Source organism: Gossypium hirsutum, chromosome A07, assembly GCF_007990345.1.
Source record: "Gossypium hirsutum isolate 1008001.06 chromosome A07, Gossypium_hirsutum_v2.1, whole genome shotgun sequence".
Taxonomy (NCBI): Eukaryota; Viridiplantae; Streptophyta; class Magnoliopsida; order Malvales; family Malvaceae; genus Gossypium; species Gossypium hirsutum.
In genome coordinates this window covers 36,347,609-36,360,999 of record NC_053430.1, presented here as the reverse complement: position 1 = coordinate 36,360,999, position 13,391 = coordinate 36,347,609, and the positions used below count along the sequence as shown (strand labels likewise).

Sequence of the window (13,391 nt, the reverse complement as noted above, 5' to 3'; positions counted from 1 at the left end):
TATTTTAGTAATATGTATATTCTTCATATATTATATATGTGTATTCTTAATACTATACTTTATATGTATCATGTATTTTTTAATGTTACATTATTATATTTTAATATTATATTATATATATATTTTCCTATTATATTATATTCATATATCTTTTATATATTACTATGTAAATATTTTGATATTATTAGTTATATATTACTTATATATTTCCATGTATATAATTTATATTGTCCCATGTACATATTTGAGTAGTGTTATTAATATTTTTTACGTTATTAGCATTTCTAATATGTATGGTATATGCTCATTGTCATATATTATGTACATATATACATTTTTTTATTTGTATTATTTTCGAATGTCGTATTATTCATTTTGTACTTATTATTTTCACTATTGCTACTTATTATATTATTATTTGGTGCACATACATCTTTTACTATTATTAGTATAAATGTATTTTCCTTGTCCATAGTATTCCTAATAGATATTGCATATGTTCATTTATATTATATGTACATGTATCTAGTATGTATATATTTAGTATTATTGCACATATATGTCTATTAGGCATTATATTTTCATACATCATGTATATATGTCATATATTATATTTTTGCATGTTATCTTATGTACATATTATCTTATATTATTATTACTAAGTGTATCTTGTATTTGTTCATGTTTTGTCTTTATTTTTATTTCTCTTCTAAATATCATTATTATTGTTTTGGTAACGCTCTAGTATTCTATGTTAACATTTTTCATTAACAATGTCATTGTTTGCATCTTTGACTTATTTTAAATTCTTACTTCATGAATATTTTTATGTTTTAATTAATAATCGAGGCAACATATCGACTTAACATTAAGTCGTAAATTTCATTGCTATGTTGGATGGAATTTGTCGACTCGTGTTAAAACGGTATATCCTTCTCAAAAATAAAAAATTGAAAGTTCTCGTCTTTTAAATCGGATCACGATTGGAATTTAAATTGAAATCGCATTTTTGAAAATTAAGACAACACATGTTTAAAAGATACCAATTTTGGGCGTCGCGAGCGTGCTAATACCTTCCTCGCACGTAACTGACTCCCGAGCCCTACTTTGTCTCTGGATTTTGACGTGGACCTAAACTTAGCCTTCTTTTTATTTTAAAAATAAAGAGATCTAATAGGTGTCCGATCACATCTAGGAAAAAGGATCGGTGGTGACTCCTTGTTTATTCTAAAATAAAATTTCAGTTTCCAAGTTTTTGATAGATTGCCACAATTAGCAACCGAGAACCAAAATTTTTACGTCGCTACATAAGGTAGTTGAGGGTTAAATTAGCGACGATATTAAGCAATACATTAACCTTGCATAACTTGCAAGATTATTGTGATTAAACTGTTTCAATATAGAAATATTTTGTTACCTCACTTAATATTTTATGTGCTTATGAAGATTGATTAATTGTTTGAATTTTCATTGAAAAATGTTCAAGAGATTGGTTAATCTAGCATGTATGTGCAGTAGTTAACAAATTACCAAGTTGCCATGAAAATATTCGTTACAACATGAATGTGAGTTCAATAATTCTAAGTTAAGGAATGTAATTGACCTAACACAATTATGTCATCTTGATTAAAACCATCTTTTGAAATCATGCATTGAATTTTTTATTTTTATTTTATTTTACTTAGTTATATTCTAGTTTTTAATCACTTCCTTAAAATCAAAATATTTTTAATCACCAAAGCGTTTGATTTACATTTCATAAATATTTTTCGTTCACAGTCCCAGTGGGTACGATAACTCGACATTTTATTGTCACTTTATTACTTGATAAGATTGTGTACACTTGCACATTTCTGTCGTTCCAAGTTTTTGGCGTCATTGCCGAGGACTATTTTAAAATACATTATTTTTTAAATTGTTAATTTTGCATTTTGGTCTATTTTTTTGTTAAATTTTAATTCTAATTTTTTGTGTGTTTGTTTCAAGTGTTTATGAGTATTGATCAAATTATTGACTTACTCCTCGTAGACCTTAAAATTGAAAGGACTTTCAGACAAAGGAGAAGACAAGCGAACCAATATGATAGAAATTGTGCCATTCGATAATATGACATTCCTCTATTCAACAAGCTCAATCCAAGTATTAGGAGACCCGAAATCAAGGCACAACAATTCAGGCTGAAGCCAATCATGTTTCAAATGTTTCAAAATATGGGTCAATTTAATGGGATTCCTACTGAAGATCCACATCTTCATCTTCGGCTATTCATGCAAGTGAGTGACTCATTTAAAATAGTCAAGGTTACTGAGAACGCCTTGAGACTGAGATTATTTCCATTCTCCTTAAGAGATAGAGCACGAGCGTGGTTAAACTCCCTACCGTTCGCTTCTATAAATACATGGCAAGAGTTGGTTGAACATTTCTTAATGAAATATTTTCCTTCATATTTGATCGCAAAGATCCGAAATGAAATCACTTCATTTCAACAACTTGATGAAGAATCTTTATATAAGGCATGGGAGCGGTTCAATGAGTTATTATGAAAGTTCCCTCATCATGGCATTCCTTACTATATTCAGATGGAGACTTTCTATATTAGTCTCAATATTCATACTAGAATGATGGTGGATGCATTGGCAAATGGAGCCCTTCTTTCTAAGTCTTGTAACAATGCTTACGAGATTATTAGAAGAATTGCTAGTAATAACTATCGGTGGCGAACCAACTGAGTAGCCTCAGAAAGGCGAGTAGTAAGAGTACATGAAGCGGACACAATTGCTTCTTTGGTAGTCCAGGTATCGTCTATGTCTTCTATGCTTAAGAGCATAACTATTAATGGTTTCAATGGTAATCTGACAGGTCAGCAACTGAACCAGTTAAAGAATATTTCTTGTAAATACTATGAAGATGGTCATTTCTTTGAAAATTTCCCATTGGATCAAGAGTCAAAATATTACATGGGAAATTAGAATTGGAATGGTCTGCAATCAAATTCTTACAACTCTTCATGAAAAAATCATCTAATTTCCCCATGGAGTAATCAATGGGCGGACCATAGCGACTCTTCTATGTCATTTCGACCAACTAAGATATTCTCAACAAGGGCAACAACCCTCGCCAACTGAATCTTTAAGTGATCTTGAGAATTTGTTGAAGGCATACATAGCGAAAATTGCTGCCACTTTAAGAAATCTGGAGAATAAAATGGGTCAGCTAACCAATGAACTTCAAAATAAACCCCAAGGAATTTTTCCCAGCAATACTGAAAATCCAAGAATTTTAGGCAAAGAACATTGCAAAGCAATCACTTTGCCAAGTGGAAAGACATTGGAGCCTAAGGTGGATGAGGTTCAAGATGAGCCTCTTACAACACAAGATAAGAGTAAATTCAACCGAGTGTTGAAACTCCTGTATCACAAAAGTCAGATTCGGTGATGCTTGATGGGGTAAACTCTAAACTACTTAGTTCTGGTTATCGAACACCATTGTCAGACGTAGAGAAATTTCCACAGAAAAGTTGTCCTGTTAAACCTACGATTCCACCACTTCCATATCCTCAACAATTCCAGAAATAGCAATAGGATATTTAGTTGAAAGAAATTTTTGATGGCGAGGTGACTTTTAATGGCTTTGATGCTACCAAATCTCTAGATGTAGCTCAAGACTACTCTGCTATTTCCAAGATGGAATCGCTGACTTCTACACAATTGGGGCTCAATTCTTTAGACAATCCGTTAGAACATATTGTACTAGCAGATTTGCCAAGTGATGATGAAGAGAAGGAATGTTTGGCTTTGTTAGAAGCTAATTCGAAGGAATTCACTTAAGAAGTTCCACTCAAATCATTGGAGTTATCATCTCAAGAGTACACGCAACCTGTGATGGGCATAAGTAAATGTAATCCCTCGAATTGAACTCGTGAGCCTGTGATGGGCTACGACCGAGGCTTCGTACTAGTCTTAGTAGACGATGGTACGAACGATTCGAGTACCTGTCTAGAACTGAAACCGCATATAGTGAACCATACGAGCCACCTAATTAGAGCCATGCCGAACCTCTGTCCGTTTATAGTCACCAAAATAAGTACACGGGGAAAATGCCTTTTGCCTTTATTTTGTTTACATTTACACTGTTTATGCAAAAAAATTGACTCGAGCATATAACTATGAATGTTCGCCAGAATAACATTGGAGATTTGGTTCGGGTTTGGAATCAGTGGGACTCAGACACTAGGGGTATCTTTACCGAGAGATATGGGGATATAGCTCACCTGATCACCATCCGTGTAGACGAACAGTTGATTCAAGCCATGGTTCGATTCTGGGACCCAGCTTATCGGTGTTTCACCTTCAATCAAGAAGACATGACTCCAACCATAGAAGAGTATGCTACTTTACTTTGCATCGACAATGTACAATTCGACAAAATATATGTGAAAGAGCCTAAGCTGATGACCTTCAAGAAAAAGTTAGTGAGATTGACAGACATGACTGATGCATGGGCCGAAAAATAGATAAAGAAGAAGAATGAAACCATTTGCATTCCATGGTCTTCCCTACGAGAATTGGTTCTGAACCATCCCGACATGTTGAAGAGAGTGAATCTATTTGCTTTGGCCATTTACGGTTTGATCATTTTCCCGAAAGTCCTTGGACACATAGAAGTTGCGGTGGTAGATTTCTTCGAAAGATTAAAGCAAGGAATTAACCCTGTCCGGACTATCTTAGACGAGACCTTCATATCCTTAAACAATTGTAGGAAGGTGGGGAAGGGACGCTTTATCGGATGTGCGCAGTTACTAAATGTCTGGATTTTGAGTCACTTCTGGAAAGTAGAACGCATACCGTTCCATATGTTTTCAAAAACACATGCCCCGTTGGAAGCTTATCTCAAGAAAGAATGGCCAAAGGAAGTCACTAAACAGCATTGGGTCTCAGTTTTTCAGAACCTTCGTGCCGAGGATATAACGTGGAGAGCACCGTGGATCCGCCCTTCGGTTCTATTATACAAGGTTGGAAATCAAGATTGGGTACCACTACTCGGATTATGGGGAGGAGTTGGATATGCCCCGCTATTAGTCCAAAGGCAATTTTCTTCGCGACAATTCATACCCTCCACTAGAGGATTAGCACAGTCCGAGTTCGCTTTTGCGAGAGAAGGGTATATGAAGAGGGTCCGAGACACTGCAAAGTCTTGGCAGAAAATTCATCTGATGGAATTGGCTCTATATGCTGATACCCTCACCCAAAATTACGACATATAGAGGAAACAACGGGTGAATAGTCAGCAAATCTCGTCAATGAACTACACCATCCAGAATCCTTTCTTGGAGGAAATGTCGTCTGAGCTAGAAATGGCAAGACAAGAATTTGAACGAGAAAAGGCCAAGATGTCTCGGGACCTTAGTGCTCTTCAAGAGGAAAACTATCAATTGAAAATCGATGTTCAGAGTGAAAGATCCAGAACCGAGAAAGTGCAAAAAGAGGCTGAAGTCGTAAGAAATGACTTAAGAGATCTTCATCTGGAAAATAAGAAGTTAAGAAGCACAATAAAGAATAGTGGGCTGGGCAAGTCGTCGGCAGAATGGAAGGAAGAAATAAGCAACATTAAAGGCGGGATGAAATTTTGGAAAGGAAAAGCGAAGAAAGAGGAGGAAAAGGCCGCGCGGGCTATGATAGAATTGAGGAAGAAGAACGCTGAATATAAAGTTGTGTCTGCTGAGGTAATGACTTGTCAATCTAAACGTCAAGAACTAAAAGAAAGGATAAGAGAGTTAGAAGATTTGCTGCAAGATCGTCAACAATAGCTAGATACTCTCTTGAAGGCTTTGGAAGAAAAAGATAGTCAGTCTGATAGAGACGTTCGTGCTTACGAAGAGGGCCTCCAAGAAAAAGAAATGCAACTTAGCTATTTGATCAATGAAGTTCGTGGGGTAGCCATGAACGTGGTACAATTATTGGAAGAAGCTGAAATTCTTATTTGCCAATTCCCTCCAAGTCGAAGATCAAACTTATCAGAGCTCTTAGCACGAGTAAAGAAATACAGCGATATAGCTAGGAAGTTTGTGTAATGGTTGAATCGAAAATGGAAAAATGATTTGTAATGAACTCTTTTGATGAATGAAATGCCTAAATAGGGGCTAACTTGAAATCAACACCCATTTCTTGCATTTCTCTCATGATTGACATTCATTTATGCTCTCATTCATTGCATATATCTATCTCATAATCATTCGCTAAGGTTAGAATCATATAATTCGCAATCACAACACTTCAAATCTAGAATCACGCCATTCGTATAGAACGCATTGACAAGCTAGGGCAATAGAGGCTGAGTTCAATGAAAGAATCGAAAGAATGGAAAGAGTCTAAAAGGAATTACAAGAACAACTGGCTAGTCACAGCAAGAGACAAGAGACTTAATGGTGAGATCTCGAGAAGAATCACTCGAACAAAGAGACCAAATGGCCAAGATGATGGAGATGATGTCAGCTTTAGTTAAAGGAAAGGGACCCATGCAGAGTCCTGACGTCGAGGAACCTCGATCAAGAATGAATCACAGTCAAGATCCGCTCTATCCCCCAAGATTCACTCCGTCGCATGCCCACGCAACACAAAGAGGGTACACCCAAGGGGAACCCACAGACCTGGAGCAACGGGCGGTGCCACCTGCTCACATCGGGCAAGGAATATTTGTATCAAACCCCGGGGCTAGTCCTGCTGATCCACTCGTTCCAGATTTGGACGATCCAGTAGAAATGACCAAGTTGAAAACCGTTGACCACGAGGCTCAAGAAAAGTATAGGAGCTTAGAGGAAAGACTCAAAGCAATAGAGGGTACTGAAGCCTTCTCTGCACTAAGTGCCAAAGAGCTCAGTTTGGTGCCCGATCTGGTTCTGCCTCTGAAGTTCAAGGTGCCTAATTTCAAAAAAAAAAGATGGCACGAGATATCTCCCTGCACAGAGCTTCAATACTGATGCCGTTTGTTTCTATAGAAACTAGACTCAGAGAGGAATCTATACATATATGGCATGACTTCTAATTATCTCTAGTTAATTTATAATGAATTTCCAAAGTCGGAACAGGGAATCCAGAAACCGTTCTGGCCCTGTCTCACGAGAACCTGAATATCTCTCAACATACTGTCCATATGATCGTTTCGTTACTTTCCTATGAAAATAGATTCATCAAGGTTGGTTCACATAATTTATTCGCTATTTAATTCCATTCCTGCTATTTTTAGTGATTTTCCAAATCTACATCACTGCTGCTGTTAGCATCTGCCTTTAAGGTAGACTTTACCTATTTCATAGTTTCCATGATTCCACTAGCCCTTTTAGCATAAATAGCACAATTTATGATAGTGATTAACCATTCCCATAGCCAATCCTTGTCAAGCATATCCACACCAAATGATTATAACATTATACTCAAACATATATAAGCCATTTTCGCATGGCTAACCAAAATTATACAAGTCCAAAGGGTCCATGACCCACAACAAACGGGTAGTCCTATACATGCCATTTCGAAGTTCAACCAAAATTGTACCAAAAGGGGGCTTTGATAGTGTGGGCGACTTTGACTTCAAGATCCCGAGTCCGATAGCTGGAGAACCAAATCTATAAAACAGAGGAGCAATGAAACGGAGTAAGCAATTTATGCTTAGTAAGTTTTGAGCAAGGAATTCCAGCACAACAAAAGTATAGCATTCATATAGCTAAACGGATAATTTCATATGCACAAATTTTCGATATCATACTTGCTTCACATTACCAACCCTTATGTACATACACAAAAGATCAACTTAGCCAAAGGCCGGTAGCTCGTTTATCAACTGAGCGAATACTTATTTGTAAGGGCTCAACTAAATTCAAGCACATACGAAACATACCTCAATGTTGGGATGTTTCTAGAGTATTAACTGAAATTTTTACAGCAAGATCATTCATTCCCAAATCACGTACCTTCGGAATTTAACCGGATATAGCTCCTCGTTCAAATGCCTTCGGGACATAGCCCGGTTATAGTAACTCGCACAAATGCCTTCGGGACTTAACCCGGATTTAGTAACTCGCACAAATGCCTTCGGGACTTAACCCGGATTTAGTAACTCGCACCAATGCCTTCGGGCTTAGCCCGGAATTAATATCTCGCACAAATGCCTTCGGATCTTAGTCCGGAATGGTCACTTAGCACAAAGCCTTCGGGACTTAGCCCGGACATCATTCAAATAACCATGCACATTTAACAATAAATCATGGCACATTCGTATTTCATTTTCGTTAGCAAAACTCAAACACAAGACACTTATCATTCTTGTAATTTCGGCTCAATAGCCACACACAAAGAGCATGATTTTGATTTGCTTAAAACATGATCTAATCAAATCTTAATTTAAGCTCTCTTACTCAAGAACTTACCTCGGATGTTGTCGAACGATTCCGATGGCTATTCGACCACTTTTTCCTTTCCTTTATCAGATTTAGTTCCCCTTTGCTCTTGAGCTTAATTAAACAAATAAATTGATTTAATCATTTGAGCATCGAAAAGAGGAACACAAGGCACTTAGCCCATATTTATGCATTAGACATTAAAGTCACATATGTACGGAATAATGAATCAAACTCAACATTTTAGCTAATTTTCCCCCTTGGCCAAATTTTCTAAGCCAAGACAAAAGCATCAATATGCTTGCCTCCAACCGAATACATGCAACACCAAATCTTCTTCCTATGGCCGAATATGCATGTCTATGTTGGGGCCGATTATATGCTTAATACTTCCTACAAGTATGGTTACTTGTATTGATTACAAATATCATCTTGTTTCAAGTTCAAAACTTGGCTAATACACACATATATACACTAGTAAAGCATCCTCTCCCTTTCCATCAATTTAACACATGCATTGCTCATTAACATACAAAAGTTATATTCGGCCTTAGCACACAACTTGCTAGCCGATTCTTCCCCATCTAGTAACTAATGCACATATGTGCTCACTCAAAAATGCTAAAAAGGAGATTCAAGAATCATCAATCCACCATCACATGCATCATTAACAAGCTTCATATTTAGCATGCAATGGCATTAACACAAAATCCACCTAGGCCGAATATCATCCCCATGACATAGCAAAGATTTGAACCATGGGCTAATTAGAACTCAAGCTAGCAACTAAAAACATGCATGAATCTCATGGCACAACCTCAAACATACCTTAATCTAGATACAAGTATGGCCAAACCTCCTCCTAATCCTCTTCCAAATCAAACATGAAGCAAGAACTCCTTCCTCCTTCCTTAGGATTTTCAGCCAATTGAAGATGAAAAAGGATGAACAAAATTTTCTCCTTTCTTTTCTTTAACTCACGGCAATGGGGGGGGGGAAGACAACCACACATATTTTTTTTTTGTTTCCATCATATTCCCTTTCTTTATTTTATGCCCATGCTCCTTATTTTATTTTTCCTAACATACCTCACTAACATAACATGTTTGTGACATGTTTCCACTCATGATGCACCAACACAACATGTCTATGACATGTCTTGCCCATCACACTTGGTCTACCATGCTTGTCATGGCCGGCCACTACTCATTAGGGGGGGAATTTGACATGCAAGTCCCCCCTTTTTTTCCACATGCACTAATAGGTCCTTACGCATTGACCTATCACATTTTAAAATTTTCTCACATAAGTCCTATTTGATGAAATTCACTTACAATTAACAAAATTCAAACACGAAATTTTCACACATGCACATGTACATATAATGAGCATCAATTATGACGGTTAATTATTTTTACAACTCGGTTTAGCAGTCCCGAAACCACTTCCCGACTAGGGTCAATTTTGGGCTGTCACATCTTTGGTGGTACAACCAGCTTAGTAGGGAAACGATTCGATCCTGGAAGGACTTGGCATTAGCATTCTATGAGCAATACAAGCATGTATCGGATATGGTGCCAGACCGGATGACTTTGTAAATGATGGACAAAAAGCCGTCAGAAACTTTTAGACAGTATATGCAGAGATGGAGGGACGTCTCAGCCCAAGTGGAACCCGCACTAACAAAAACGGAGATAACCGTTCTCTTCATCAACACTTTGAAAGCACCTTTTTATGACAAATTAGTGGGAAGTGTCACGAAGGACTTTGCGGATATTGTAATATCCAGTGAGCTTATAGAGAATGCCGTCAAGAGCGGTAGAATGGAAGGTCAAGAAAGTTCAAGAAGGGCAGCGCCCATGAAGAAGAAAGAACCAGAAGCCCACATGGTGGGAATGGGAAGCCGTTATGCCCCTAATCCATATCCAAACCAACCCCGACCTCGAAATTGTCATCCTTTGAATTTCTATTATCCTCCTCAGACCTCTTATTACCAAGAACCACCTCCTTCCTACCCTGTATATGCCATGAACAACCAAAGGCCCGTCATTACATTCCCACAAAACACTCTACCCGCTCAAAGCCAACCCAAAAATGAACCAAGACCAACAAGGCCCAATCCTGAGAAACAGCAATCCACCCCTATTCCTGTGTCGTATGCGGAACTGTACCAAAACTCCTGGAGAAGCAGTTAATATCTCCCCATTACATGACACCCCTTAAACCTCCATACCCGAAATGGTACGACCCAAATGCTAGTTGTGCATACCATGCAGGGAACCAGGGGCACTCTACGAAAAACTGCATGGCCTTTAAAAAGAGAGTTCAAAGGCTCATCGATGCGGGTATTCTGCGATTTGATGGCACTGGCGGTACTTCCGGGAACCCATTCCCAAACCACGCTGAAGAGAATGTGAGCGTAGTGGGAGAGGAGGACAAACGACAAAGTAGAAGATGGGTTTTTGAAATAAGAACACCTCTGTAGAAAATTTGAGAGGTACTAGCTAAAAAGGGGTTGCTCTGTCATCTTAACAGAATATTCGAAGGAAGAAATGAAAAAGGTCAAGGTTTTTGCGGTTTCCATGGAATCATAGGGCACGACATTCAGTCATGTGAGGAATTTAAAAGGTTACTTCAAAACATGATGGATAATAAAGAGATTGAGATCTTTTATAAAGGCGAAGAGGCCAATGGAGGAGAAATATGCGCCTCTGACCATCAATCGTCAGGTTTTCCGTATAGCGTCGACTGACCATTAATAATTTATTACGACGGAAGAAGGAGCCGGTGAAACCAAAATTGATAATCGAGGTACCATCTCCTTTCCCCTACAAGGACAATAAAGCAGTACCATGGAAATACGACGTCAATATCGTCACACCAGAAAATGAAAAACCCAAGGCCATGACTGGAAATGTTGGGGAAGTAGGTCATTTTTACTCGTAGTGGAAGATGTTATTTGAAAGAGGTCGAACCAGTGAAGAAGAACAGTGACTTGAAACAGAAAGGAAAAGCACCAATGCGTGTGACCGAAGATGAGAATGAAACTGTGCCTGAGCAAGAAGCTAAAAAGCCTGTAGACGAGGAGGAAGCACAAGAGTTTTTAAAATTTATTAAGCATAGTGAGTACAACGTGGTGGAACAATTGAGTAAGCAGCCAGAACAAATTTCGGTATTATCTCTACTGTTAAATTCAGAACAGCACCGGAATGCCTTGTTAAAGGTGTTGAATCAAGCTTACGTGGCAAACAATATATCCGTTGAAAAATTGGATAGGTGGGTGAACAACTTGAATGCGGATAATTTCATTTCTTTTAGTGATGATGAAATACCGCCCAATGGTAGAGGCTCAGTGAAAGCATTGCATATCACAACCCGTTGTAAGGGCTATATAATACCGAACGTGCTCATCGACAATGGATCGGCACTCAATGTCATGCCTTTGGTCACACTTTCTAGGATTCCAATGAATTTGTCCTATCTAAGGCCCTGCCATTCTACAGTAAGGGCATTCGATGGAACAAGATGAGAAGTCATGAGAAAAATCGAGATCCCTCTAGAAGTGGGTCCCTATATATATGATGTTGAGTTTCAAGTCATGGACATTACACCATCATACAATTGTCTCTTGGGAAGACCTTGGATCCATTCTGCTGGAGCAGTCCCATCATCCCTCCATCAAAAGGTTAAATTCATCATGGATGGCTGTTTGGTCACCGTTGAGGGAGAAGAAGATATTGTAGCATTTATTTCTACCGACGCACCATACATTGAAGTGAGTAAAGATGCTTTAGAATGTTCCTTCCGATCCCTTGAATTTGTCAATGCCACATTCGTCGCTGAGGGAAACAAAATTCCCGAGCCAAAATTGTCAAGAAATACCAGGATGGGTGTCGAACTGACTATAGGAAGGGAAGCTCGAGCGAGAAAAAGTTTAGAGAGATATCTGCAAGGAATAGTCAGGGCTCTAAAGTCAGTGCACCACAAGGCCCGATACGATTTGGGGTTCCAGCCGGACATGCGTCAAAGAAGAAAACAATGGAAGAAGGATTAGGAGAGAAGGATTGCGAGAACTTTGGGCCGAGAAGTAGAATGAGAGCCCATAACATACCCTCCTTTGTCAAAAACATTTACATCTGCGGGAATGATATACCCCAGACAGGATAATATACAAAGCGCGCTGTTATTAATTGAAAGGGGTCTTCAGAATGTCAGTATAAATGTCATTGACAAAGGAAGTGAGGCTATTAAAGATGTTTCAATGATACGCCCTTGTCCTCCTGGTTTCATGTTGAACAATTGGACTGCCGAGGACCTTCTTGTAGTTTATAAGTCTTCAGAGTAATGCTCAAACATTAACCCTCTATTGTGTCCTTAGATATAATAGAATTCTTTTGTAAGAGCTTGCATTCGCTCTTTATCATTTAAATGAATATCAATGAAGATGTATTTTGTCACGATCTTTCGCATTATCACTAATTTCATAATCATCTCCTCATTTCATAGCCTATCTGTACATTTGCCTCATACCATGCCATAACATTTCGTTTGTTGGTTCCAATACTTGGATGCCCCTCTATAGTTTTCTTTTCCATTCAACTTTCAAGTGCTCGACATCAACAGCATGAATAAACCCATTACGAGTCCTGAAATCGATTTTCAGAAGGCTGTTTGTTTAGGAGAATTTGAAGTCAAAGAAAATGCTGAAGACTATGTCTCGTCTCCTGACTTGCTAAGAATGGTGGAACAAGAGGATAAACAAATTTTGCCTCATCAAGAATCTGTTGAAACAATAAATTTGGGAACTGAAGAAAAGAAGCAAGAAGTGAAAATTGGGACTTCTATTTTAGAGGACACCAAGCATAATTTGATTGCTTTGCTCCGCGAGTACAAAGATGTATTCGCCTGGTCATAACAAGACATGCCAGGATTGGATGAAGATGTAGTGGTCCATTAGCTCCCATTAAAGCCAGAATGCAAACCCGTTCAACAAAAGTTA

General features: G+C 38.1%; 1 non-coding gene across 1 annotated transcript; it reads right to left on the bottom strand.

The window, feature by feature from the left end:
• Nucleotides 1-2,456: 2,456 nt before the first annotated feature.
• LOC121204313 (small nucleolar RNA R71) lies at nt 2,457-2,563 on the bottom strand. The gene has a single exon (XR_005899241.1). It is a non-coding gene; the product is annotated as a small nucleolar RNA R71 (small nucleolar RNA).
• Between the last annotated feature and the right edge of the window lie 10,828 nt (nt 2,564-13,391).